This window comes from Mesoplodon bidens, assembly GCF_964165515.1.
Source record: "Mesoplodon bidens genome assembly, chromosome: X".
NCBI lineage: Eukaryota > Metazoa > Chordata > Mammalia > Artiodactyla > Ziphiidae > Mesoplodon > Mesoplodon bidens.
This window is the reverse complement of record NC_138163.1, coordinates 124,604,235-124,630,362: the sequence shown is the minus strand read 5'-3', so window position 1 is coordinate 124,630,362 and position 26,128 is coordinate 124,604,235. Positions and strand designations below refer to the sequence as shown.

At 43.5% G+C, this 26,128-nt stretch overlaps 1 long non-coding RNA gene across 1 annotated transcript in view; it reads left to right on the top strand.

The window, feature by feature from the left end:
* LOC308609226 overlaps positions 1–25,671 on the top strand; it is a 32,230-nt gene extending 6,559 nt beyond the window's left edge. Inside the window, exon 3 of the long non-coding RNA XR_014014290.1 lies at positions 25,602–25,671. This is a non-coding gene — a long non-coding RNA (uncharacterized lncRNA). The remainder of the gene's footprint in view (positions 1–25,601) is intronic.
* Positions 25,672–26,128: the final 457 nt, after the last annotated feature.

Here is a 26,128-nt window from a genome sequence, read left to right as displayed (position 1 = left end):
GGCTAACAGCTAGGACTGCAATTAGGACTGTCCACTTGAGTACCTATACCTGACCTCTGCATGTGGCCTGGGCTTCTCAGAGCATGGTGGCTCTGAGAGAGAGAGATCTGGAGAGCAGGTATTAAGAGAGAACTAGCTAGAAGCTACAGGGCCTCTTCTGACAAGGCCTTGGAAGTCACATAGCATCACTTCTCCTAAATTCTGTTGCTTCCAAATAAGGCCAGCCCAGATTCAAGACAGTGGAAAGGGAAAATTAGACCCTACCCTACCAGTTTATGGGAGGAGTGTCAGAGAATTTGTGACCATCTTTTTTTTTTTTTTTTTTTTTTTGCGGTACGCGGGCCTCTCATTGCTGTGGCCTTTCCCGTTGCGGAGCACAGGCTCCGGACGCGCAGGCTCAGTGGCCATGGCTCACGGGCCCAGCCACTCCGCGGCATGTGGGATCTTCCCGTACCGGGGCACGAACCCGTGTCCCCTGCATCGGCAGGCGGACTCCCAACCACTGCGCCACCAGGTTAGCCCTTGTGACCATCTTTTAAAGCTTCCACAAGGTTAGCACTGGACAGATGAATGAATGAATGAATGAATGTGCTGCGCGGCTTGTGGGATTTTAGTTCCCCGACCAGGATCAAACCCAGGCCTTTGGCAGTGAGAGAGTTGAGTCCTAACCACTGGACCGCCAGGGAATTCCCTGCATTTATTCTGAAATATTATTAGGTCCAAAATTAAGACAGTGTTTTTATCATTAGAAAGGGTCTGCTTATACTAACTTCTGGGCATAACGTAAAAGGAAGGAAAGAAGAAAAATAGAATGAAAGGCAGAGCTGGCATCTACTCACCTGGAAGGATCTACCTCCCCAGATATCTCCTCCTTCATCTATTTCCATGCTTGAAATCCCTCCAATGAAGGCTTTTCCTTCTACTGGATCTTGAGGAATTTGTCTCTATAGAAAACACTCATTGTGATACAACACTTAGAGATGAATAGCATGTTAGTCTTTTAAAATATCACCCCTTGGGGGTTAGAGTGGGAGTGAAGAGGAAGTGGAAACTTTGGGTGGGGGAGGTAATGAAGACGTTCGAGATTTTCCAACTGTGATGACTGAGAACAAGAGCCTCCATACTGTGGAAGTGGAATATAAGACAGACTAGGAGTAGGAGGAGAAAAATGAATGGTGAGGTAAAAAGATTCTAAAGGTTAACGTCACATTTCAAAATGCCCAAAACTGACCCTGTGTGGTAAGTTGACAGGTTGTCAAGAGAACTTATCCTGACCCACTAGGGAACGCCTAACAATACTGATCCTCCTGTGTACCAGGCATATATTCACATATTAATCATTACAGTAGTGCTTTACAAGAATAGTGTTGTTATATTCATCTTACACATGAGGAAGACAGAGCCACAGGGTCGAAGGAGTCTGGGCCCCTGGATAGCCATGTAGGAGGCTGTTCAAGCAGAACACTCCTGTTAGACTGTGATGAGAGTGAGAAATAAATCCACTGAGTATTCAAGGCTTATTTGTTACAAAACCATTGCTACCTTTAACTAATACAGCCTTGGTTAATTCTGCATCTCCACTAGTCACAAAGATAGCATATTCCCATTGGTAATAATACTCTAGAGGTGGGGGGAGACCTGGAGAGGAGGAGGGGTGCAGAAGAATGTCTTAGGAAAGGCGTATGTATAGTTTTAAAGTCTCCCACAATGCAGTCCCCTCCCACCCCCACCCCTACTCCCCAGGTAACTTGTCTTCTACTCACCCCTAGGGTTACAAACCATTGCATTGAAGGTTTTAGAGTAGGAACACCACGTGAGCAGAGGTGTGCAGTTAAGAAAATGAGCATGGCAGTGGGACGTTGGATGTATTGGGGTGGTGGAGTGGTGGGTGGAAGCAGAGTGACAAGTAAGGATTATCCGGGAAAGAGTTGTAGGTAGCTCTACAGTGCCAGATGAGAGAAGGCCATGAAGAGTATGGGTGCAGTAAGGATCGGGCAGTTAGAAACATACACAGGAAGACATGGATGGACTGACTGGACGGGGGGCCTAAGGAGAGAGAAGAGCTTTTGAATTTTGGGGACCGGGAAAATGGTAGTGTAATAAACAGATTACAAGAGTCAGGCTTGCTCAGTATGCTCGTTATATCATATACGTGAATGATTTTGGACAAAGATTTTACAAATCATTTGGCTAAAAAGGAATGCAACAATCAGCCTCTACAACAGCTGAAGGAATCCGGTTAATCTCTTCCACTAAAAAGCTGAAAAAAAAAAAAAAAGGCTCTTGGGCTTCCCTGGTGGCGCAGTGGTTGAGAGCCCGCCTGCCAATGCAGGGGACACGGGTTCGTGCCCCGGGTCCGGGAAGATCCCACATGCGGCGGAGCGGCTGGGCCCATGAGCCATGGCCGCTGAGCCTGCGCGTCCGGAGCCTGTGCTCCGCAACGGGAGAGGCCATAACAGTGAGAGGCCCGCGTACGGAGGAAAAAAAAAAAAAAAAGCTCTTTTCCCTCTAGGGGGCCCAATAGACAGGACTCAAGGTGAGCCACAAGACCCTCATCTGATCCCCGAGAGATACTCCTATATCCCTTGACAAAGTCTGGATTTTAAGCTGGTCCAACACAGTAGCCCCCTCCTTACCGGGCCCCAGAGCAGTGGACCTGCCCTTCTTGGATGCTCTGGATGCCCGGGCCCGAGCCCTCCACTTCGGCTTTTCATATCTCTGCAGGAAACACTTTCCAAAGCTCCCAAGCGGCCCTCCAGAAGTCTCCCCCACAAGGCTAAAAGTGAAGGAGGTTGTGGTCCTTCCGCCCTCAAAGCACAGCAAGAGTTCTCTCCAAAGAAACTTCTTCACAGATCTCCTCCCCTCCCCACACCCTGACCTCTTATGATGCCCTTGTTCTGGTTGAAGATCCCAGAGCCTTAAAACAAAGCTTGAACACTTCCCCTGTAGTTTCTGCTTCTGGGGTTTCGTCTCCTGCTCACTCTCGTATCTGTTATCTGCAGTTCAGACACCTCAGCTGAAACTGTGGTGGGAAAATTCCATTCTAACCTGCTGTTATATAGATTACACTATTGTATTAAAGCTAGACAATCATTGATTTTTTTTGAATTTTATTTTTTTATGTAGCATGTTCTTATTATCTATTTTATACATATTAGTGTATATATGTCAATCCCAATCTCCCAATTCATCCCAATCATTGATTTTTTTTTTTTTTTTTTTTGGTGGTACGCGGGCCTCTCGCTGCTGTGGCCTCTCCAGTTGGGGAGCACAGGCTCTGGACGCACAGGCTCAGCGGCCATGGCTCACGGGCCCAGCCGCTCCACGGCATGTGGGATCCTCCCGGACCGGGGCACGAACCTGTGTCCCCTGCATCGGCAGGCAGACTCTCAACCACTGTGCCACCAGGGAAGCCCCAATCATTGATTTTTAAAAATCATAATTCCTGCCTTCAAAAAAAAAAAAAACACCTCAGCCTACATTTTACAAAGTCCAATGCCATTTAAGACTCCAGCTTCTTCAACTCAGTTGTATCCATATGCCAACAGTCAGTGTAATTTTTCTCTGATCCTCGGCAATTTCTTAGCCAGAAATCACTTTTCATTATGTAACAGTCATTTCCAAGCCATCTCTGAGATTTGTAGGGCCAAGTACAGTGGCTTACATTTTTGCATTTCTTATTCCAACCAGATTAATCTAAATGGAGAAGTCCATTGGGAAACAAGTTCAGAGGAACAAAAGCAATTTCAAGTGGCCTGTCTGAATCAGTGCCAGTGCTACTTTGTGTAGACTTCTTTACCAGTGGAATGTTTAATATAAATTGTGGTGTGTTCATAAAAGTCATGCTTTAACAGGCATTTTAATTACAAGAAGGAAGAATGTTTATCTCGGTATTTCTTTCTTAGTGGTTTTTACATAGTCTACTTCTTTTACTTTTTGGCCGCACCGCGAGTTGTGTGGGATCTTAGTTCCCCGACCAGGGAGTGTTAACCGCTGGACCGCCAGGGAAGTCCCCCATAGTCCACTTTTTAAAAGAGACCATATCTTACTTTGATAATCAGAATATATATTTACACATGTATAGGTTTACATACAACACACAGACACATGTAAAGAGTGAGAGAATGGGATAGAAAATTCAAATGGTTTTTACAGTGCTGTCCAATAGAAATATGCGAAACACAATGTAATTTTAAGTTTTCTAGTAGCCACATTAAAAAAGTGAAAGAGGTGAGCTTAATTTCAATAATATATTTTATTTAACCCAATGTATCCAAAATATTATTTTAACATGTAATCAATATAAAAATTATTAATGAGATTTTACATTCTTTTTTTTTTCATACTAAGTCTTTGAAATCTGGTGTGTATAATACACTTAGGGCACATCTCAACTTAGAGCAGCCTCATCTCAAGTGCTCAAGAGGCACGTGGGGACCTCCCTGGCGGTCCAGTGGTTAAGAGGTCCAGTGGTTAAGACTCCGCGCTTCCACTGCAGGGGGTGTGGGTTCGATGCCTGGTCGGGGAACTAAAGAGGCACATGTTTATATTGGCTACCAAATGGGACATCACAGCTCTATAATCTCAATGATGAGCTCCTTATCATACATGAATATTAAAGATCTTATTACGCCTTGTTGACTGAACATGGATTTGTTTTTATGTGCTTGATCAAAATTCTGGGAAAATCCAAAAATTTGCAAAAAAAAAAGAACTCAGTTATTTCAGTAGAAAATTCTTGTATTTGTCATCCTAAGAAAGTTATATTTATGAACTGAACCTCCCATTCTCTTTAGTGATTTGGTAAATCCCAAAGCAGTGTCTAGATAAACAATAAATTGCATCTCAACCCTAAAGGAGAATGTATTCGTTCACATCATCATCTAATGTATGGAGACCACTGCTCTCCAGTATTTATTGGTACTTATCTCTTGAGGTAACAACTTCAAATCAATGGTTCTTTTCTATTTTTAATGTCCTTTTGCCATTAATCTGTTCTTATGTCCATTTTTCTTACTCAACAAAGATTTGTGCAGAGGCTTGAGTGTTTTTCTAGGTTTTTTTTTTTTCTTCTGTAGGAGCAGATTGTATTTCATTTGGAGTGTGATGAGTCAGATCAGGCATTAAAGACTGGCAGTGTACCTTCATTTTAGAAAAAAGGGAAGTAATTCTCAGGTCTGCTGTATGAAAAATAAAACTTGGGTCTTATGTCTCTTTTTATATTATTGTGGTAAAAAACACATAACATTAAGTTCACCATCTTAACTGTTTTTAAGTGTACAGTTTCAGTAGTGTTAAGTATGTTCACATTGTGATACAGCCTTTTGCATCTCTGTGTACTTTTTTGTGTACATCTTGGTCAGAGAAGCAAGTAGCCTCTTACCGTCTGTAGACAGACTGATCTGTTGTCTAAGACCTCAGACATGGTTGAATGGAGACTTTAGAATTAGGTCATGGGCCTCTAAGAAACCAGGGAGGCATTAACTCCATCTTACCCACTATGCAATGGAGGCAGACAAGCCATCCTCTCTCGTCGTTATGAGGTTACAGGATGGGGTATTATCTTTACTACATTACTGCTTGAGTTTCAGAGCACTCTGTGCAAGGGTCAAAGTGATCACCTGTGCCCCTAATGTTTCTCCTGTGATACTCTCAGTCAGCTTGCATCCTTTAGCTTTTAGCCGTCAGTAGATTGGTGAGACTCATCTGATGGTGACAAAGCCAGAATATACACATGTAATTTCAAAAGCTTAGATCCTTCAGTTAATCCACATCTTAATACCAACTGTACAGAGGGACCCAATAAATGTGTTTTTAGGTACTGATGTTCAGATATTTGCATGTTAATAGGTTCCCACGTTAAACAACGTTGGCTTATGACTCTCCTAAAGAGTAATTTTCACTGCTAGAAATCTTAACCGGCCAATGAAGTAAGAGTTGCTCCTATTTTTGACAGCCAGTGATCAAATGATAGATATGAAACTGTATGAATTTTAGATTGCAACTGGTGGCCTCAGTTTTGCAATATCACTACATGATTTCTTAGTTTTCTAGAGATATTTTATTGTTATTAACTTTTTCTTTTGAAAAATTTTAAACCTAATAGAAAAGTTGCTCGAATCATACAATGAATTCCTGATGGTCTGTACCTAGATCCACCAATTGTTAACATTTTGCTACATTTGTTTTTTTTTCTCTCTCACTAGACATGTATTTTATTTATTGAGGTGAAATTTACATGACATAAAATTAACCATTTTAGGGCCTCCCTGGTGGCGCAGTGGTTGAGAGTCCGCCTGCCGATGCAGGGGATACAGGTTCGTGCCCCGGTCTGGGAGGATCCCATATGCCGCGGAGCGGCTGGGCCCGTGAGCCGTGGCCGCTGGGCCTGCGCGTCCGGAGCCTGTGCTCCGCAACGGGAGAGGCCACGGCAGTGAGAGGCCCGCATACCACAAAAAGAAAAAAAAAAAAAAAAAAAAAATTAACCATTTTGAAGGGAATAATTCAGTGACATTTAGTACATTCACAATGTACTAATCTCTATCTAGTTCCACCTCTATCTAGTTCTAAAACATTTTAATTACCTCAAAATAAAACCCATATCCAGTAAGCAGTTACTCCTTATTTGCCTTCCCCCCAGCCCCTGGCAACCACCAATCTGCTTTCTGTCTCTATGAATTTGCCTGTTTGGGGTATTTCATATAAATGGAACCATACAATATGTGACCTTTTTGTCTGGCTTCTTAGCATAATATGCTGGAGGTTCACCCACAATGTAGCATTTATCAGTACTTTCACCACAGATACTTTTCATTGAGTTGTCAATTGAGTGTGGGGCAGCCTTCTATCACCTATGTTCTCCTGGTCCCACTTCTCCCCACAAACAGACTGGATAGGATCTAGTGGTCTTGAAACTGAGCAGGATTCTGTGGGACCTTCCTGGGGACAGACCACACCCCCCAACATGTCCTCTACCTCTTGTTTGTAAAAAAAAAAAGCTTTAGCCTCCCAGGCTGTCCCTGCATTCCAAAGAGCAAATTGAATCAGAGAAGTGAGAAAATGCAGAAACAAAAAAATAACAAGCAAGACAAAATAATAATAGTTTAGCCATAAAATAAAGTCAAGGACCTTTAGTTCCTCCTTAATGGTTATAGGTAATATCCTGAGCCATATCCTTGAGTTGTTTTGCAGTTACTAAAACCCCACCAAGTGGAAGAACTTAACTGCTTGCTGACCACAAGCAAGTAGACCCCAGACTGGTTGGAACCAGAAGGTTGATTTCTTTTTGTTTTTAATACTGTGAAGGTTGATGATGTTAACTCTGGAAATGCCACCCAGTGACCTCATCACCAACCAATCAGAAGAATGTCTACGAGCTGATCATGCACCCTACAACCCTCAAACCTAATGTTGCCTTTAAAAACCCTTCCCTGAAATCCATCAGGGAGTTCAGATCTTTTGCACATGAGCTGCCCATTCTCCTTGATTGGCCCTGCGACAAATGCTGTACTTTCCTTCACTACAACCCAGTGTCAGTATATTGACTTTGTTGCACGTCAGGCAAGCAGACCCAAGTTTGGTTCAGTAACAGTCTCTTAAGTCCCATAGTTCCTTTTAAATCAAGTGCCTCTTTGGGGAAAAGGTGGGTGTTTATTCAAGTATATGTGTGTCACATTCCATAAACTTATTTAATAGTTTAAATGGGCATAAAGAAGAAAGTACCCAAAGGTAACCACACTAAATAGCTATATCACTCTGGATATGTCACTTAATCTCTCTTACTCTTAGTTTCTTCACAACCAGACTGGATCCAAGCCCTAAGAGTCATTGTAATGAAAATTGTATGATTCTATTCCCCAGACATGCTGGCTTACCCATTCCTAAATCTATTATTCCAGAGAGCTACTTTTCCTCTGTGGTATATCAGAGTAAAATTGGTATTGATGAACCACTGGGTGTGTGACCCTGAAGGTTACAAACTATGGCTTCGATGAGTTTACAATTCAGTTGGAGCTAAGAGATAGATGAGCATGTGACAACAGGGGTATTTATAATTGGAGGACAAGTCTTGTTAAGAGAGATTAAATATTCATTGTTGAACCACATACATACCCTGTAGAAAACTGGTAAAAATGACAACAAGAAATATCAGACTGCCCTTATCTTCACGTGTCACTACCCTCTTTGATTTGATTGGTCATCTGTGGGTCAAATGGCTACAGAATGCTTCTGGAAAGCAAGTGGCATTTTAAGATTAAAGTTTACCTAGCTGGTACTCCAGACAGAACATTCTCTCTTGAGTTTTAGTGCTGGGTTTGTTTTTATTTGTTCCAAAATTTTATTATAAAACTTTTCAAACACACAGCAAAAGTGAAAGAATTTTACAGTGAACCCCTATATACCTACCTCCTAGAGTCTACCATTAACATTTTCCTGTACTTGTTTTATCACATATTTATCCATCCTTCTATCCATTCATTGATCCATCTTATTTTTTGAAGGATTTCAAAGTAAGTTACAGACATCAGTATGCATGTCATTAATTAGAATTTTTGTATTTGTTTATCGATTTTTTCTTTTGACGTAAAATGTGTATACAATGAAATATGTACATCTTAAAGTATACATTTATTGAGTTTTTAAAAATTAATTAATTTTTGGCTGTATTAGGTCTTCGTTGCTGCAGGCGGGCTTTCTTTAGTTGTGGCGAGCGGGGGCTACTCTTTGTTGCAGTGCATGGGCTTTTCATTGAGGTGGCTTCTCATTCCGGAGCTTGGGCTCTAGGCATGCGGGCTTCAGTAGTTGTGGCACACGGGCTGAGTAGTTGTGGCACGTGGGCTCTAGAGCAAGGCTCAGTAGTCGTGGCGCATGGGCTTAGTTGCTCCGCGGCATGTGGGATCTTCCCAGACCAGGGCTCGAACCCGTGTCCCCTGCATTGGCAGGAGGATTCTTAACCACTGTGCCACCAGGGAAGCCCCACATTCATTGAGTTTTGACAAATGCACACACCTGGGTAATCCAAAATCCTATCAAGCCAAATAACATAACACTTATTTTTAATTTAATTTTTAATATAAATATGTTGTTTTTAAAAATATGATGGTGGGCTTCCCTGGTGGCGCAGTGGTTGGGAGTCTGCCTGCCGATGCAGGGGACACGGGTTCGTGCCCCGGTCCGGGAAGATCCCACATGCCGCGGAGCGGCTGGGCCCGTGAGCCATGGCCACTGAGCCTGCGCGTCCGGAGCCTGTGCTCCGCAACGGGAGAGGCGAGGCCACAACAGTGAGAGGCCCGTGTACTGGGGAAAAAAAAAAAAAATATATATATATATATATGATGGCATGACTAGTCTTAAACTAAAAGACTGCAGTCACCTGCCCCTTACTCCCAATCCCATTTTCTGCTTCTCAAAAGCAACTACTTTCAAATCTTTTACATGCTTCTTCTGGTAATTCTTTATATATTCCTGTATAGAATGTTATTACTTCTATTTCTTAAGTTTTCAAGTTTAGAATTATCTATCAGTTAGCTACTATGGAAGAATAGGATTTAGCTATCTCAGACAATTCCCTAAACATATTCTTTTTCTTCCCTCCATCCCCAATATATTTATAGCATAGATTTGGTTAAGTTAATATTGAGTGTTTATATTATTTTAACTATATAAATATTGTTCATAGTTGATAGTAGATATGATCACATTCTATATCCTATGTAACTTTGGTTTTTCCCCAGTTACTTATCACCTATTTTTTGTTTGCTTTTTATATGTCTCATCAATTCATCTCTAAACTCTCTAAGAAAACTTAAGAATTCCTTTCAGTGTGGTTTAACACATTAAATAGTGCATCAGTTCCATTTTCTCTTGGAGGCATTGCTCCAGTCTGTATTATTTGTTCCCTAGGCCCATAGCAGGGCTGCCCCCAGGACTCTCCTTCACCTCTTCTAGCCTGTGTTGGATTCCTTATTTCTGGGTCCTACATCTTCCTCATGGTTTCTTCCCTCCTCTTTTTTTTTTTTAATATTTATTTATTTGGCTATGCCAGATCTTAGTTGTGGCATGCGGGATCTTCATTGCGGCACGCGAACTCTTAGTTGTGGCATGTGGGATCTAGTTCCCTGACCAGGGATCGAACCCGGGCCCCCTGCATTAGGTGTGTGGAGTCTTAGCCACTGGATCACCCGGAAAGTTTCCCAGGTGATTCTTATCAAGTAAGTTTGGAAAATGCTGCTTCAAGGACCGGTGGACACTAAACACTGAGCTTTTGAGCCATTTCGATGGCCTCACAGATCCATATGTAATGTTGGAGGGGAAGATGCCTTGGAGGTTGTGTGGCACAATTTCCCCCTTTTACTGATGAGAGAACAGAAGTAACTGATTTGCCAAAGTCGTGTGGTCTGCTGGAGTCAGAGCTAGAACTAGAATCCAAGTCTCCAGATGTTCTATTTTTATTCTTTCCACTGCATTTATGTGTGTTCTTCAGACTGAATGGGTGGGAAAAAAAAAAAGTGCAAGTGATATCTGGTGTACCTACCTCAATCCACATTTGATTTTGAGGCAATAAAAAGTACCACTTACTGAGTGCCTACTATGTACCAGGCACTGTACTCTGTGTGACTTACATGTTAAGTTTAAACCCTCACAACGAACGTGTAAATATTATGCCCATTTTAAGGATGAGAAGAGTAGGAATATGTTCAAGTTCACAAATGGTAAGTGGCAGGGAGGGGGTTTGAAATAGGGTCTGGCTCCTAAGCCATGTCCTTCCCAGCCTGCAGTCCTCAAAGACAGAATGTCCTGCCTACACATGCTGCTGAGGCAAGGGCTGGGGGTTCTAACACTGCACCAAAACAGAGTAATGAGCTTCCACTGGCATGTGACCCAGTCACTGCTGCCATGGCTCTTCCCGATGCTTGGGAGCATTTCTCCACCACAGCCCCCCTCTTCTGAAGGTTGCCAATCCCCCTCAACCCCCTGCTGTTTACATGATCTTCTGGTTCTTACAGCCATCATAGCAAGGATGGGAAAAGTCATCCTGCCCTTTGCCTCTACCCTAGCCAAATCTCCATCCATAGCTCCAGTGTCTAAAGCTCTGCTGGTTGGACTCCCAGGTTCTCTGTTCGAATTGCAGCTGGGAAAGATTCCTCACATACAAATTTGCCATTCGTTGAATTTGGAAAGTACATCCGCTGGAGGAACATGGTGAGGTGGCCATGCCTCTGTATTTGGCTTGGCAAACATCTGGGAGACCTTTCAAGTATTTGGGGTTGATATAATCTAGAACCTAGTCACTAGTTTGGAATTCAGTGAGTATTTTCAGGAAAATGAAATTGTCATGTTCTGATTCATATACACACACACAACTCAGGAAAATGTGTGTGTCTGGAGGGGGTTGATGAAAGTCTTAGAATTGGTATTCCGTGTTCAGAATAGGCAAGGTGATCCCACTTCCACTTCCTAGAAGGATGGGGAGCTTAGAGCAAATACAATTTCTAACCTTGACCCACACCCGGATGTTTTATAAATGGGTAAAAATCAGGTCAAAATCTACAAAAAGTGATCATGGAAATTAGCCTTATGAGAGAAAGTCAAGAACAGCATGCAGAGGGGTAAATACCAAAAGTGGGGGCAACCACAGCTCTTTGCCTTTGGGACTGGGTGAATGGATTGACCACGGGGATAGTCTCCAGGACAGACGAGCAGCACCAGCATCAGCATGTCTTGGGAGCTTGTTAGGAATGCACATTCTTGGGCCTCACCCCAGACCTACTGCACCAGATCCTCTGGGGTTGGAGTCTGGCAGTCTTTGATTTCACCAGTCCTCCAGGTAATTCTGACAGTGCTTTTGGACAGTAGTTCTCAGCTACTGGTATATTAGCCTTGTACCATGGGGCACTTTGGGGGAAAAATGGCATTCTGATTTAATTGGTCTGGAGTGGGGCCTGGGCATTTCTAATGTGCAGCCATCCTCGATCCGAGGCCCAGCTCTGCCCCAGCTATGTGACCTCAGACACTTCACATATCTGCACCTCAGCTTCTTTCTCTCTCAAAAGGCACTGGGAAGCCAGTTGTTGTCATCTCTAGGACATTGTCCAGCTCTAACAAGCTTGGGAGCACTAGCTGGTGGTGACCCCTAAAGCTTCCTCCTAAATCCCTGCCTAGTGCTGCTAACTGGGGAGTCATGCCCCTAATGGGTGGCATCCAGGACTGAAAGGGCTGACTGACCGGCGGCTGAATAATGACATCCCCAAGGAGTTGATATGATCTGTCCAGCTTTCAGAAATGACCTCTAGAAAGGCCTCAGTCTCATCATCTGGAATGATACATCAGTGGGAAGAATTTCACTTTATTTCTGTAAAATTGTTCAGAGGCCAAAGTTGTTTTTTTTTTTAATTATTATTTTGGGGGAAGGCTTTGCCTTGCCAAAATGTGCTCCATGGATGGGTAGTGTCAGCATTACCCGGAGCTTGCTAGAAATGCAATCGCAAGGTCCACCCTAGACCTATTGAATCAAAATCTCTCTCTCTCTCTCTCTCTCTCTCTATATATATATATATATATATATATATATATATATATTTTTTTTTTTTTTTTTTTTTTTTTTTTTGCGGTACGCAGGCCTCTTACTGTTGTGGCCTCTCCCGTTGCGGAGCACAGGCTCCGGACGTGCAGGCTCAGCGGCCATGGCTCACGGGCCCAGCTGCTCCGCGGCATGTGGGATCTTCCTGGACTGGGGCATGAACCCGTGTCCCCTGCATCGGCAGGCTTACTCTCAACCACTGTGCCACCAGGGAAGCCCCAAAATCTATATTTTATCAAGATCCTCAGGTCATTCGTATGCACATTAAAGTTTAAGAAGTGATACTTAGAGCAGGTAGGAGACTTTTTAGTTTGGGGCCTGTTACAGACTGAACTATGCCCCCCCAATTCATATGTCAGTGCCCTAACCCCCAATACCTCAGAATGTGACTGCATTTGGTAATTAAGGGTAACTGAGGTCCTAAGGGTGGGCCCTAATCCAATATGACTGATATCCTTATAAGAAGAGGAAAAGACACCAAGGAAGCTAATGCACATAGAAAGGGCCATATGTGGACACAGCAAGAAGGTGGCTGTCTTCAAGCCAAGGAGAGAGGCCTCAGGAGAAACCAAACTGCAGGCCCCTTGATCTTGGACTTCTAACCTCCAGCACTGTGAGAAATAAATTTCTGTTGTTTAAGCCACCCAGTCTTTTGTTGTGGCAGGCCTAGCAGACTAATGCAGGGCCTCTGCTAGAACATAAGCCTCAAGAGATTTTGCTCAGTGATGTGTATCCCCAGTATCTGGCACATAATAGGAATTCAAAGAATATTTATTGAATACAAAATAAAATGACAAATTCCCACTCATTTGGCATAATTAATCCAGGGACATATTCATAGAACACATCTTTGAGAGGGAATGATTATAGGGTGTTCTGTTCATCTTTTCAAAGAAATAGTATAAAATGCCAAGGGCTATTCTTTTTCCAAATAAGGCCTTCAAGAAATCTGGGAACTTGCACAAAATCTCCAGTACTTATCTTCTTTTCTCTACGCTAACCTCTGCAGCACGTTTTGCTGTGTGACCAGTATCTTTTTAATCTCAAAGAGGTCTCTGCATTCTCAAATTTTTTTCCAGCTTCATTGAGGTATCATTGAGAAAAAAAGGTTTTGTATATTTAAGGTGCACAATGTGATGGTTTTATATATGTATACATTGTGAAATGATTACCACAATCAAGCTAATTAACATAGCCATCACCTCACATGGTTACAATTTTTTGTGTCGTGAGACCACCTAAGATCTACTCTCTTATCAAATTTCAGGTATCTGATACAGTATTATTTTATTTATTTATTTATTATTTATTTTTTATTTTTTGCGGTACGTGGGCCTCTCACTGTTGTGGCCTCTCCCGTTGCAGAGCACAGGCTCTGGACGCGCAGGCTCAGCGGCCATGGCTCACGGGCCCAGCCGCTCCGTGGCATATGGGATCTTCCCCGACCGGGGCACGAACCCGTGTCCCCTGCATCGGCAGGCAGACTCTCAACCATTGCGCCACCAGGGAAGCCCTGATACAGTATTATTAGCTATAGTCATGATGCTATACATTAGATCCACAGAACTTATTCATCTCATAACTGGAAATTTGTACACATTGACCAACATCTCCCATTTTCCCCACCACCCCCCAGGCCCTGGAAACCATCATTCTACTCTCTGATTGTACGAGTTTGACTTTTTTAGATTCCACATATAAGTGAGAGCATACAGTATTTGTCTTTCTCAGTATTTGTCTGGTTTATTTCACTTAGTATAATGTCCTCCAGGTTTATCCATGTTGTCACAAATGGCAGGATTTCCTTTTTCATAGCTGAATAATATTCCTTTGTATATGTATACCACTTTTCTTTATCCATTCATCCACCAGTAGACACTTAGGTTGTTCCCATATCTTGGTTACTGTGAATAATGCTGCAATAAACATGAGAATGCAGGGCTTCCCTGGTGGCGCAGTGATTGAGAGTCCGCCTGCTGATGCAGGGGACATGGGTTCGTGCCCCAGTCCGGGAAGATCCCACATGCCACGGAGCGGCTGGGCCCGTGAGCCATGGCCGCTGAGCCTGCGCGTCTGGAGCCTGTGCTCCACAACGGGAAAGGCCACAACAGTGAGAGGCCCGCGTACCACAAAAAAAAACCCCAACAACATGAGAATGCAGATATCTCTTAAAGGTAGTGATTAAATTTCCTTTGGATGTATATGCAGATGTGAGGTTACTGGATTATATGGTAGTTCTAATTTTAGTTTTTTGAGGAAACATCATATTGTTTTCCATAATGCCTGTACTAACTTACATTCCCACCAACAGTGTACAAGGGAATTGTACTCTTTTCTCTATACCCTCACCAACACATATCTATTGTCTTTTTGATAATAGCAGTCCTAGCAGATGTCAGGTGATATCTCACTGTGGTTTTGATTTGCATTTCCCTGATGATTAGTGACGTTGAGCACCTTTTCGTATACCTGAGGGCCATTTGTATGTCTTGGGACATACATGTTTGGGAACATGTCTATTCAGGTTCTATGACCATTTTAAAATCAGATTATTTGGTTTTTATGCTATTGAGTTGTATGAGTTCCTTATATATTTTGGATATTAACCCCTTATCAGATATATGGTTTGCAAACATTTTCTCCCGTTCCATATGTTGCCTTTTCATTTTGTTTATTGCTTCCTTTGATGTAGAGAAGCTTTTTGGATTGACGTAGTCCCCACTTGTCTACTTTTGCTTCTCTTTCTTGTGCTTTTGGTGTCATGTCCGAAAAAATCATTGCCAAGACCATTGTCAAGGAGTTTTCCTCTAGGAGTTTTATGGTTTCAGGTTTTATATGTAAGTCTTTAATCCAGTTCAAGTTAATTTTTGTGTATGGTGTAAGATAGGGGTACAATTTCATTCTTTTGCATGTGAATGTCCAGTTTTCCCAACACCTTTTGTTGAAGAGACTATCCTTTCTCCATCGTGTATCCTTGTCTCTCTTGTCAAAGATTAGTGACTATATATGTGCAGGTTTATTTCTAACACTTTGGTGGAGTCTTTAGGGTTTTCCATATATAAGATCATGTCATCTGCTAACAGATAATTTAACTTCTTTTCTGATTTGGATGTCTTTTATTTATTTTCCTTTCTAAATTGTTCTGACTAGGACTTCTAGCACTATTTTGAATAGTAGTAATGGAGTCAGGGCTGCTTCAGCATGCACAGACTGAGGTCAGTGGGCCTTCCTCTGAGGGCATGGACAGTCTCCCACTAGGTCCCCGAGCCAGCAGGACTGCTCCTCAACCTTGGCTGAGAGGGGCTAGGGGCTGCTTCAGGGTCCACAGCCAGGATTGAGACTGGGGGGCCTGTTATCCAAGGCATGGGCAGTATGGCTCCTTCCAGGTCCCTTAGTGGGTAGTGCTGATGGCAGGACCAAGGCCAAACAAGACTGTGGCCAAGTCCACAGGGAGACAGGGCTGTTTCTGGGTCTGTAGCTGGGGCCACAGTCTGCAAGTCTGCCCTGGTGGCGTGGGCCTTCCTTCTCAAAATGGCCCTCCTCAGTCTGGGGCTCCACCAGGGTTTTGCAACCTCCTACCTGGATCCCGAAGCTGCCATGAAGGCACTTTTGTCGGTGGATGGCTGCCAAATTATTGTTGCTGTGGGGGAATGTGTGTAGGGGAGATCTCCCATTCTGCCATCTTGCTGACATCACCCCCTGTTACTCAGAAATTTTTTACAAGGATGGTTAATGCCTCCCCAGGGAGAAAGGTAAGCCTTGGAACTATTTGCTCACCAAATGCCAGGTTATCTGAAATTATGGAGATAGAAAACATATACAATACATGGAAGCAAATAAAGACTGTTTAACTGTAGCTGAAGCCCACCCAGCTTAAATGTTCTCTTGGTGAAAGGCTGGAAAAGGAAGGAAGGTACTCCCAAACTCAAGTGTAACAAACTTGTTCAATAAATTAATCCCATTCATACAATGGAATACTACACAGCTGTGAAAAAATTGAGGCGGCTCTAAATATCTTAGATGTTACAACTTACTAGATATAGAAAAAAACCAAACTTTGGGGGCAAAAAGGGGACATATGAACTTACATATACTTGTATATATATAGAATATACCTAGAAGGAGAAACAGGAGTGTTTCTCTGAGGATAAAGTCTAGGGTTCTAAAATAGAAGGAAGAGTTACGTTTCATCACATGCCCTTGTGATCCATCTGCACATGTTACTTTGAATTTGTATTATGTTTTTAATTTAAAATTTACTTACGTGAAAAGAAATAAAAATTTGACAAGTTATTCCAGAGCTTGAAGCAAAGTACAGTTCCCAAGCCCTCCCTGGAACAGAAAGAAAAAAAAGATACTTTCTTCTCCTCTGTGGCGCCTGCCTTATGATACTCAATCCCCAAAGCCATAGTTAGTGCCACAATGACACCTGGCCTCTGCGTCTTGTTAGTGTTGCAGGAAGGGAGACCCCTTCCAGGGCCCACTAACAGTAGTAGCACTTTTCGGTCAATCCTTTGACCAAGATTTTTTTTTTTTTTTTTTTTGCGGTATGCGGGCCTCTCACTGCTGTGGCCTCTCCCGTTGCGGAGCACAGGCTCCGGACGCACAGGCTCAGCGGCCATGGCTCACGGGCCCAGCCGCTGCACGGCATGTGGGATCCTCCCGGACTGGGGCACGAACCCGTGTCCCCTGCATCGGCAGGCGGACTTTCAACCACTGCGCCACCAGGGAAGCCCCTGACCAAGATCTTTTAAATGTCCAAATATCCATGACTGGAATCATTAAAAAGAAATCTGAAACTAACCCTTCGTCCACCTGTATGGTCAGGCCACTCAAGATGGCTGTTCTCTTGCTCTCTGTACATCCCTGCCCGACCAGGGCCTGCTTCCCCTACACCCTACACACAGGACTGACCTTCCTAGGTACCTGCCTCAGGCCCAGCTAATAATTGTTCTTATCGAAGGGGCGGTGAGGGGCGTACCCCTGGGCTGGTTTCCCTGGTAACTAATGAGGCCACCTGATGTCACTTCCCCTATAACTGGGAACCTCCCCCTCTCCTGGGGAGCGAAGCCTGCCACCATGTCCTGCCCGCTGTCCACAGCACACAGTGGGGTGTCACTCTAGGACCTTGCTTCAGACAGGTAAGCTCCCCCATCTGTTAAATCATTAATGTCTCTGTTGCTTTGGTGCAGCTGAACACCACCCAAAGTCCCTCCCACCCCATCCCCACCCCTAGCTTGAGAAAATGTTATTTTTTGTTCATATTTTCCCTCTTCGTGAAATCAGTATGTTTAGGCACTTCCTTTTCAGAAGAGATGCAACTCATCCTCATGAGGGTTCGGAGGGCAGCTCCTTGGAAGCCATACCCCCTAGAAGACAGGGCCCTAAACTTTGAAATAAGCAACAACTAAAAAGGCTCCAGAACACCTGAAATAGCAGTTGTCACCAAACCCTATGTTAACATTCTGGACTTTGTTCCTTAAACCAGTGATTTTTAAACTTGAGTGTGTGTCAGAATCACCTGCGGGGCTTGTTAAAGCACACATTGCCGGGCCCCAGCCCCAGGGGTTCTGATTCAGTAAGTCTGAGGTAGGGCCCACTTCTCATTTCTACCAAGCTCCCCGGTGAGGCTGCTGGTCTTGGTCTGGGGACCACACTTAGACTCTGGAAATTGTAAGGAATTAGCCTAAGGTACTGATCTTCATTAAAATCTTTACTAACTGAAATGTATGTATTCTTAACATCTTTATCATAAGTATAGTGCATATTCATTAGAGGAAATTTGGTTTAAAAATGAAAAGTAGAAAGAAAAATATATCACCCATAATGCCAATATTCCGACCTAACCACTCTTGACTTTTTTGGGATGTACAATTCCTGATAAGCCTGATTATCCATTTCACCAGGCCACTGCAGATTAGAAGCTGCTACCCAAAATGTCATGGGAGTTAGGAGGCAACTGATAATGTGCCCAAAGATGGCCTTGGTGAGAGGCCGCTGGGAGAGAAAGCAGGGAGAGGAAAATGTGAGTGGACTGAGCTATATCATCACGCGATCAAATTAAGCATGGGCTTCACCTTGACCCCATCATATGCACAGGACACTATGGGACCTCAAAGGAGGAGCATCCATCTCAGCCAACAAGCATGGGCAGGGAAGGAGGTCTTTCTGAAAGAGGGGACTTGAGCCTCAGCCTAAAGGGAGAGTTGGAACTGAGGTGGCAAAGAGAAGGAGGAAAGGTATTCCAGGTCCAGGAGTCAGGAGGAGCAAGGCCTGGAGGCTCCTGTGTGCAAGAACTTAAGCAGAGCTGTATTTCAATCAGAGACGAAGGGAAGGTTAGAGGGAAAAGTTTGAAACTCGGAGGCTGTGTCACTGAGGGTGTCGTATGCTCTTTTGTCAAGCTTGGGCTTTATCCTTCAGGCCACTGGAAGCCATTGAAAGATTTTCAAACAACAGCATGACATTAGCAGGTGAGTATTTCACATGGACCATCAGTGAATGCAGAGTGGAGATGCGGCTTTGCCAGTAGTCCAGGTAGAGGGGGTGGTGAGCTCCAGAAATGGGGCAGTGGGAATAGAGATTGAAATGAAGGAGAGAAATAGGTGACAAAATCAACAGGGTTTGAGGGCTGACTCAGCAGGGTTGGGGTGCGAGAGATGGCGCTGTGGAGGCTGGTTCTCTGAGGGGCTGTGTGGTTGGTGGCACCTCCACCTGGGACAGAGGAGGATGGAAGCAGAGCCTGCTCTGCGGGGAAGAAGCTGCGCTCAGGCTGAGTCACGGTGAGGAGAGGCTGGAAATGATGTCCCCCTGGATGAAATCATTTTCCATATTCTCTTTTAAAGAAAGCAGCAGTGTAGATCACACTTCGAAATCATTTCATTTTTTTTTTAGAAAAAGAAAAGATTTGGGCACCCAAAGGAACTAGCTCCAGTAGTTTTCAGAAATTATGGTCTGTGAGTGTCCTCATTCCCTGAGAAGTCAGATAAATGAGACATTGCTATGATATAAATATGCCTGCACATGAAGTGAATTAGATGGGCAGCTTGTCCATCAATCTTTTCTAAGACTCTTTGGGACTTAGAAGTTGAGTATTTTATGCATCTGAATCTCTACAAAACTGTTTTGGAGAAGCTTTGGCCTTAGCTCAGCTTTTCAATGACTTGCTTGAGGGCAGAGGTGAATGTAATCATCTTCTTAGAACACAGGTGGATTTCCTAGAAAAAGAGCAGCAGGGAACACCATGAACAGAATTGCCTCATGCTCTTGGGACAATCTATTCACCACCCAGGTCACTTGAGGAAAGAAACCCAAATCCATGTCCAGAAAGTGAAAGGGGAGGGAAAGGCAGAATTATCGGAGCCTCCAAGTGCTTCTGCTGGTCGAGTCCACTTCAACCTTCACCACAAACCACTGATAAATGAAAATGGGGCTTACCCACTTCTATTTGCAATATTATGGGATGTAGAAAGTCTAAATGAGTTTGTTAGCATCCTTATCAATGGTTTTTTACATTTGGTGACCTTCAGTGAGGTGTTTGAAAAATCAGTCTACCTGTTAGGCTTGCTGCCAACATGAACCCCCAAATCAACCCAACAGGATGTGTAGCAAGCGCCGAACACATGTAAACTCCCTGCTTGTGCTTTCCTTTTGTTAGGTGAACTGAAATTGAACTAGATTTCAAAAAGTAAGATTCCATGTAACTGTCACTAGGGTGTATTGAGAACTAGTCACTGTTGTAAATCCTTTACGTTTGCAAACTCATTTACTCGCACACACAATCCCATTTCACAGATGAGAGTGTGGAGGTGCAGAGAGGGTCAGTGAGTTGTCCAAAGCCACAGCCGAGAGGTGGAAGAACTGAGATTCAAACACAGAACTCTGGAGCCTGCATTTTTAACCCCCATAATATACAGCCTCTGCCACAGAGCAGAGACCCCGAAAGAGGAGAATGGGGAAGGGGATAACGTGCATTCATACTGGGGGTTCTGGCAGGTGCTGGGTGGGCATGGCAGGGGATACAGCGGTGAACCAGGCCATGCCTCCAGGAGGTCACTGGTTTGTAAGAAAGGGTGAGGCAAAGACACAAAGAGCGCCACCAAAAAGTAGAGCAAGGGAAGCGCCGTGAGAGAAGCACAGATCAATGTGGACGTGGGAGCAAATGAGGAGAGAGTTCTTTTTTCATCAGTAAAAGCTCCCTGGAGGAGACAGTGTCAGGCAGTAAGTAATTCCTTCCGGCTGCAGTGCATGCCAGAGGCAGGAAAGCAGCAAGAGGAGAGGTGGAAAGAGGGGCTGGGGCCTTGTTTTAGGGGGCACAGCCCTGTCCCCGCCCTGCTCTCGAAGCCAGCACGCCCGCCCACGGAGTGGGAACTGAGCTGAGCTCCAGAGGGCGAGTTTCCAGGTGGGAGAGTCGCCTCTGCTGTCTCCTGGCCCGGAATCTTACCCCTCCCTCGCACTTTTGTCTCGTTGATACATGTTGCTGCTCCTGGCCCAGCCCCATCTGTGCCCTGACGCTTCTCCTCCTTTAGAATTCAGGCCAAGCATGGAGAAAAGCCTCTTTCTTGGCTTCTTTTGTCAAGTAGGGGCATGCTGTCACTTTGAAGAACTGCATGTCCCAATCCCAGGGTCCTCTCAGTTTGAGTTTCATCTCTAAACTCGGGATAATGAGTAATGACTAAATAGGTCTTGTGTATAAAGTGCCTAGTATGGTATCTGGCACATAGTAGATACTCAGTACATGGTAGCAGTTATTAAGGTGATTTAGGAAGATAATTCTGAGCAGCATAAGGATAGCTAGTAGGGGAAAGGGAAGCGAAAATAACACACTTATCGAGAGCTTACTGTGTGCCATGCACTGTTCTGAGGACTTTATATTTAACTCAAATCTTACAGCAACTCTCCAAAGTAGGTACTATCTTCCCATTATATAGGTGAGGAAAATTGAAGCACAGAAAGATTAATTTTTTGAGATCACACAAGCTAGGAAGCTGCAGACGAAGAATATGAACACAGGCAATCTGGCTCCACAGCCCTTACTCCTTATTTTTTGTTGAGGTATAATTGACATATAACATTACAGTTGACTCTTTTAAAAAAAATATTTATTTTATTTATTTACTTTCGGCTGCGTTGGGTCTTCGTTGCTGCACGTGGGCTTTCTCTAGTTGCAGCAAGCAGAGGCTACTCTTCGTTGCAGTGCACGCGGGCTTCTCATTGAGGTGGCTTCTCTTGTTGCGGAGCACGGGCTCTAGGTGCGTGGGCTTCAGTAGTTGTGGCTCTTGGGCTCTAGAGCACAGGCTCCGTAGTTGTGGCGCACAGGCTTAGTTGCTCCGTGTCATGTGGGATCTTCCCGGACCAGGGCTCGAACTCATGTCCCCTGCATTGGCAGGCGGGTTCTTAACCACTGCACCACCAGGGAGGTCCCCATTACGCTTGACTCTTGAATAGCATGAGTTTGAACTGCACGGGTCCACTTATATGCAGATTCTTTTTCAATAAATATACGCTACAGTACTACACAATCCGCAGTTGGTTGAATCCAAGGATGCAGAACCTTGGATACAGAGGGCTGACTGTAAAGTTATAGGTGATTTTCAACTGCATGGGGGGGGGTTGGGGCCCCTAAGCCCTGTCAACTGATTAGTTTCAGGTGTACAACATAATGATTTGATATTTGTGTATATTGTAAAATGATCACCACAATAAGCCTAGTTAACATTTATCCCCATAGTTACAAATTTTTTTTCTTGTGATGAAGACTTTAAAGATTTACTTTCTTAGCAACTTTCAAATATGCAATACAGTATTATTAACTGTACCCACCATGGTGTACACTACATCCCCACGACTTAATTATTTTATAACTGGAAGTTTGTACATTCTGACCTCCTTCACCCATTTAGCCCCTCCCCCAGCCCTTGCTGTTAATCACTAGGTGTACCACCTCTAAGCAGGGAGGCCTTTTATTTATTTATTTTTTTTGTGTGGTACGCGGGCCACTCACTGTTGTGGCCTCTCGCGTTGCGGAGCACAGGCTCCGGACGCGCAGGCTCAGCGGCCATGGCTCACGGGCCCAGCCGCTCCGTGGCATGTGGGATCTTCCCGGACCGGGGCACGACCCCGTGTCCCCTGCATCGGCAGGCGGACTCTCAACCACTGCGCCACCAGGGAACCCCAGGGAGGCCTTTTAGAAGGGAGGATGAGGAGTTCACATGAGCCAAGAAGGAGACCTGGACTAATCTAGTGCCCAAGGGCATGCAAAGTGGGAAACAATGAAAGACACAGTGCAGACACTATAATCTAGCAAGCTAACTTGGTAACCAACTGCAAATAGTGAATGTTGGATGAAGAGGCAGACCTCATTTCTACCGTGTATGATTTTCACAAATCATGAAAAGATGAAAATCAGTTGTATGTTACCAGGGGATGGGGGGGGAGGGATAAATTGGGAGATTGGGACTGACATATACACACAGTACTATATATAAAATAGATAACTGATAAGAACCTGCTGTATAGCAAAGGGAACTCTACTCAATACTCTGTAATGGCCTATGTGGGAAAAGAATCTAAAAAAAAAAACCAGAGTGGATGTATGTATATGGATAACTGATTCACTTTGCTGTACACCTGAAACTAATACAACATAGTAAATCAACTATACTCCAAAAAAAAAAAAATCAGTTGTATGTTCTAAGACATTACATCACATCCTGTTAAGTTTTCAAGAGATATTTGAGAAACTTGAAACATCTTATACAGTGGATGGAGAATCAGTCTGATTTTGGACTGCCATTGTTGAAATATGAGAAGACAAATGAACCTCTACTTCCTCCTCCTTCAACCTAGAGATTCTACTTCTTCTATGGTTATGCCAAAGCCATCCATGTCAGAAGTGTCTTCTGTGTTCAAGTCTTAAGTAAGTGAAAATTAACAATATGCACATCTGACTCCAATATGGCATGTCTGTCTGAAAGTCAGTCACAACTCTCCACACCTTCCAAAGAATGACTCCCTCACACGCCCTCCACCAGCATCACTCACCAACAACTCTTCTCTCTTCCTTTCTTATATTACGAATTCAAAGTTATTTGCTTTAAAATTGTTGTTTATTACACATAGAGACATGTTTTCACTGTACAATTGATCTATTTTTCTATCTGCAAAAAGTTGTTTCAGTATCTCGGGTTGGGTTAGGTATATCATGATTTTTTCCATTGAAATTAATGGAAACATTTTTTTATTTAATAACTTTTCACTTAGCAGCAGGGCTTTTAGGATAAAATGAAGAATGACTTATTTTGGTCATGTAGTAGAAATTCAGTATGTGTTTGAATGAATAGAATGGGTGCATGCATCAGTGAAAGTCACAGGAGGAAGGAGTTTCTAGATGGAGAAAGAGGGCTGGTGCTACTCCCTATGGCAAGAGCACATAAATGGTACATTCTTTTCTTTCTACTCTCTTATTTCAGTCTTTTAGTAGCTATTTGCAAGACTTATTTTTTCTCATTTGGTCCTTTGAAAGCTAAGATTATGAGATCTAGAGATCAATAATCTTTGATTTTTATAAATAGTCTCCTTTTGAAATGATAAAGTCCTACTACGTTCATCTCCAGGTTCTACTAGGCTACCCTCCCTCGTGAACCAGACCAGTCCTCAAGACTAGGGATTATGCTGTGAAAGGCCTGTGTTACAATGTGGACATTGCCTTGGAAAGGTAGAAAATGAATCCATTAGAAGCCATTAGTTAGTGCCCTAAGGGGTGAGCTCTCCTCTGCCACATTGTCCAGAGGTTGAAACTTGGCCAGAGAAATGTAGATGGCTGAAAAGAGGCCCCTGAAAAAACCAGGAAGGCCGTGTGTAGGTGCTGGATTCCTGGACCTGAGAATGGGTTGATGGGGAAAGCTATAGATTGAATGTTTGTGTCCCCCCCCCGCAAATTCATATGTTGAAATTCTAAACCCCAATGGGATGGTTTTAGGAGCTAGGGCCTTTGGGAATTGATTAAGTCATGAGAGTTGAGCCTTCACAAATGGGCTTAGTGCCTTATAAGAGACATGAGAGAACTTGCTTCTTTTCTCTGCTCTCCGCTGTGTGAGGACACAGCAAGAAGGCAGCCATCTGTAAAGCAGGAAGAGGGTTCTCACCAGAACCCGACAATGCTGGCACCCTAATCTCAGACCTCCTAGCCTCCAGAACTGTGAGAAATACATTTCTTTTGTAAGCCACCCAGTTTCTATGGTACTATGTTATACCAGCCCAAACTAAGATAGGAAGCCATCAAAACAGAGAACAAATATGCTAAAAATAAGCAGTCAACTTCGTTAGTTTCACTAGAGTTGGCTGTACTCGTTGCATTTAATATTGTTTAGAATGTGTTATCCATTGGCCGAAGATTAGACATATGGTCATGGAGATTTTTCATTGCAGTGGTGTTTGTTAGAGTGAGCTTTGAATTCTTTCTTAAAAAAACCAAGCAGTGCCCATGTAAATTAGAAGTCCAGCCTTGGACATTGCTTGTGGCAGACACTCTTGGCTGCCTACCCAACAGCCCTGTTACCTCCTTTCTCTCTAACAAATAGAACTCTGATTTTGTTCAAGCTATGTGTTTCAAGGAAGGTCAGGACACTTCCTAGCCTCAGAGGATGAATCTTGAGTAGTCAAAGGCAATCACTGGTGATTGGTTTGGGAACACATTTGTGACACACAATTCTGGTCAGTTGGACATAAGGGAAAGTCTTCTGGGGGTAGAGTGCAAAGTCTTCTGGGAAACTCAAAGAGATACATAAGGTCTTTCTGCCTCTGTCTTTGGCTGGGTGAGTAGGTGATAGTAGGTCCTGCTGCAGCTATCTTGCAACCATTAGGGGGCAAACGTGGACCAATGCCAACATGCTGAGGATGGCAGAGGGGAAAGAGAAAAAACCTGGGTTCTTGATGACATCATTAAATTTCTGAATGAACTAACCCTAGAATGTCCTTCCTTTGGACTTGTTGCATGAGGTAATAAAGGTTTTTTCTGTTTAAGCCCCTGCTACTCAAGATGCAGTACGATTACCAGTAGCATCAGCATGCTTGGGAGCTTGTTAGAAATGCTCCAGACCTAATGAATCAGAAGCTGCATTTTAAAAAGAGCCCCTGGTGATTCCTAGCCATGTTAAAATTTGAGAAGTGCTGGTTTAAGCTGTTCCTAGTTAGATTTTCTGGTATTGGCAGGTAAAAAGCAAACTGACATGCTGTCTTACAAAGCAATAGCAAAGAGCTTGTTTCATAGCACCAAGAAGAGGATGCAAGGAAAAGACAAGTGTTTCTATCTATGCAAGTCTTTGAGACCTATTAGAAAAGTTCCCTTGCTCTTTAAACTGCTTTATTTCTAATATCGAGAGGAAACAACTTATCACATAGTGGCTGTACTTTTTAGCTTCAAAAGGCAGTGAAAACTTTTTTTTTTCCATCTGTTTATTTTTTTAAGGGAAATTTAGTTTTTTTTAAATTAAAAAATTTATTTTATTTATTATTTATTTTTGGCTGCGTTGGATCTTCGTTGCTGTGCGC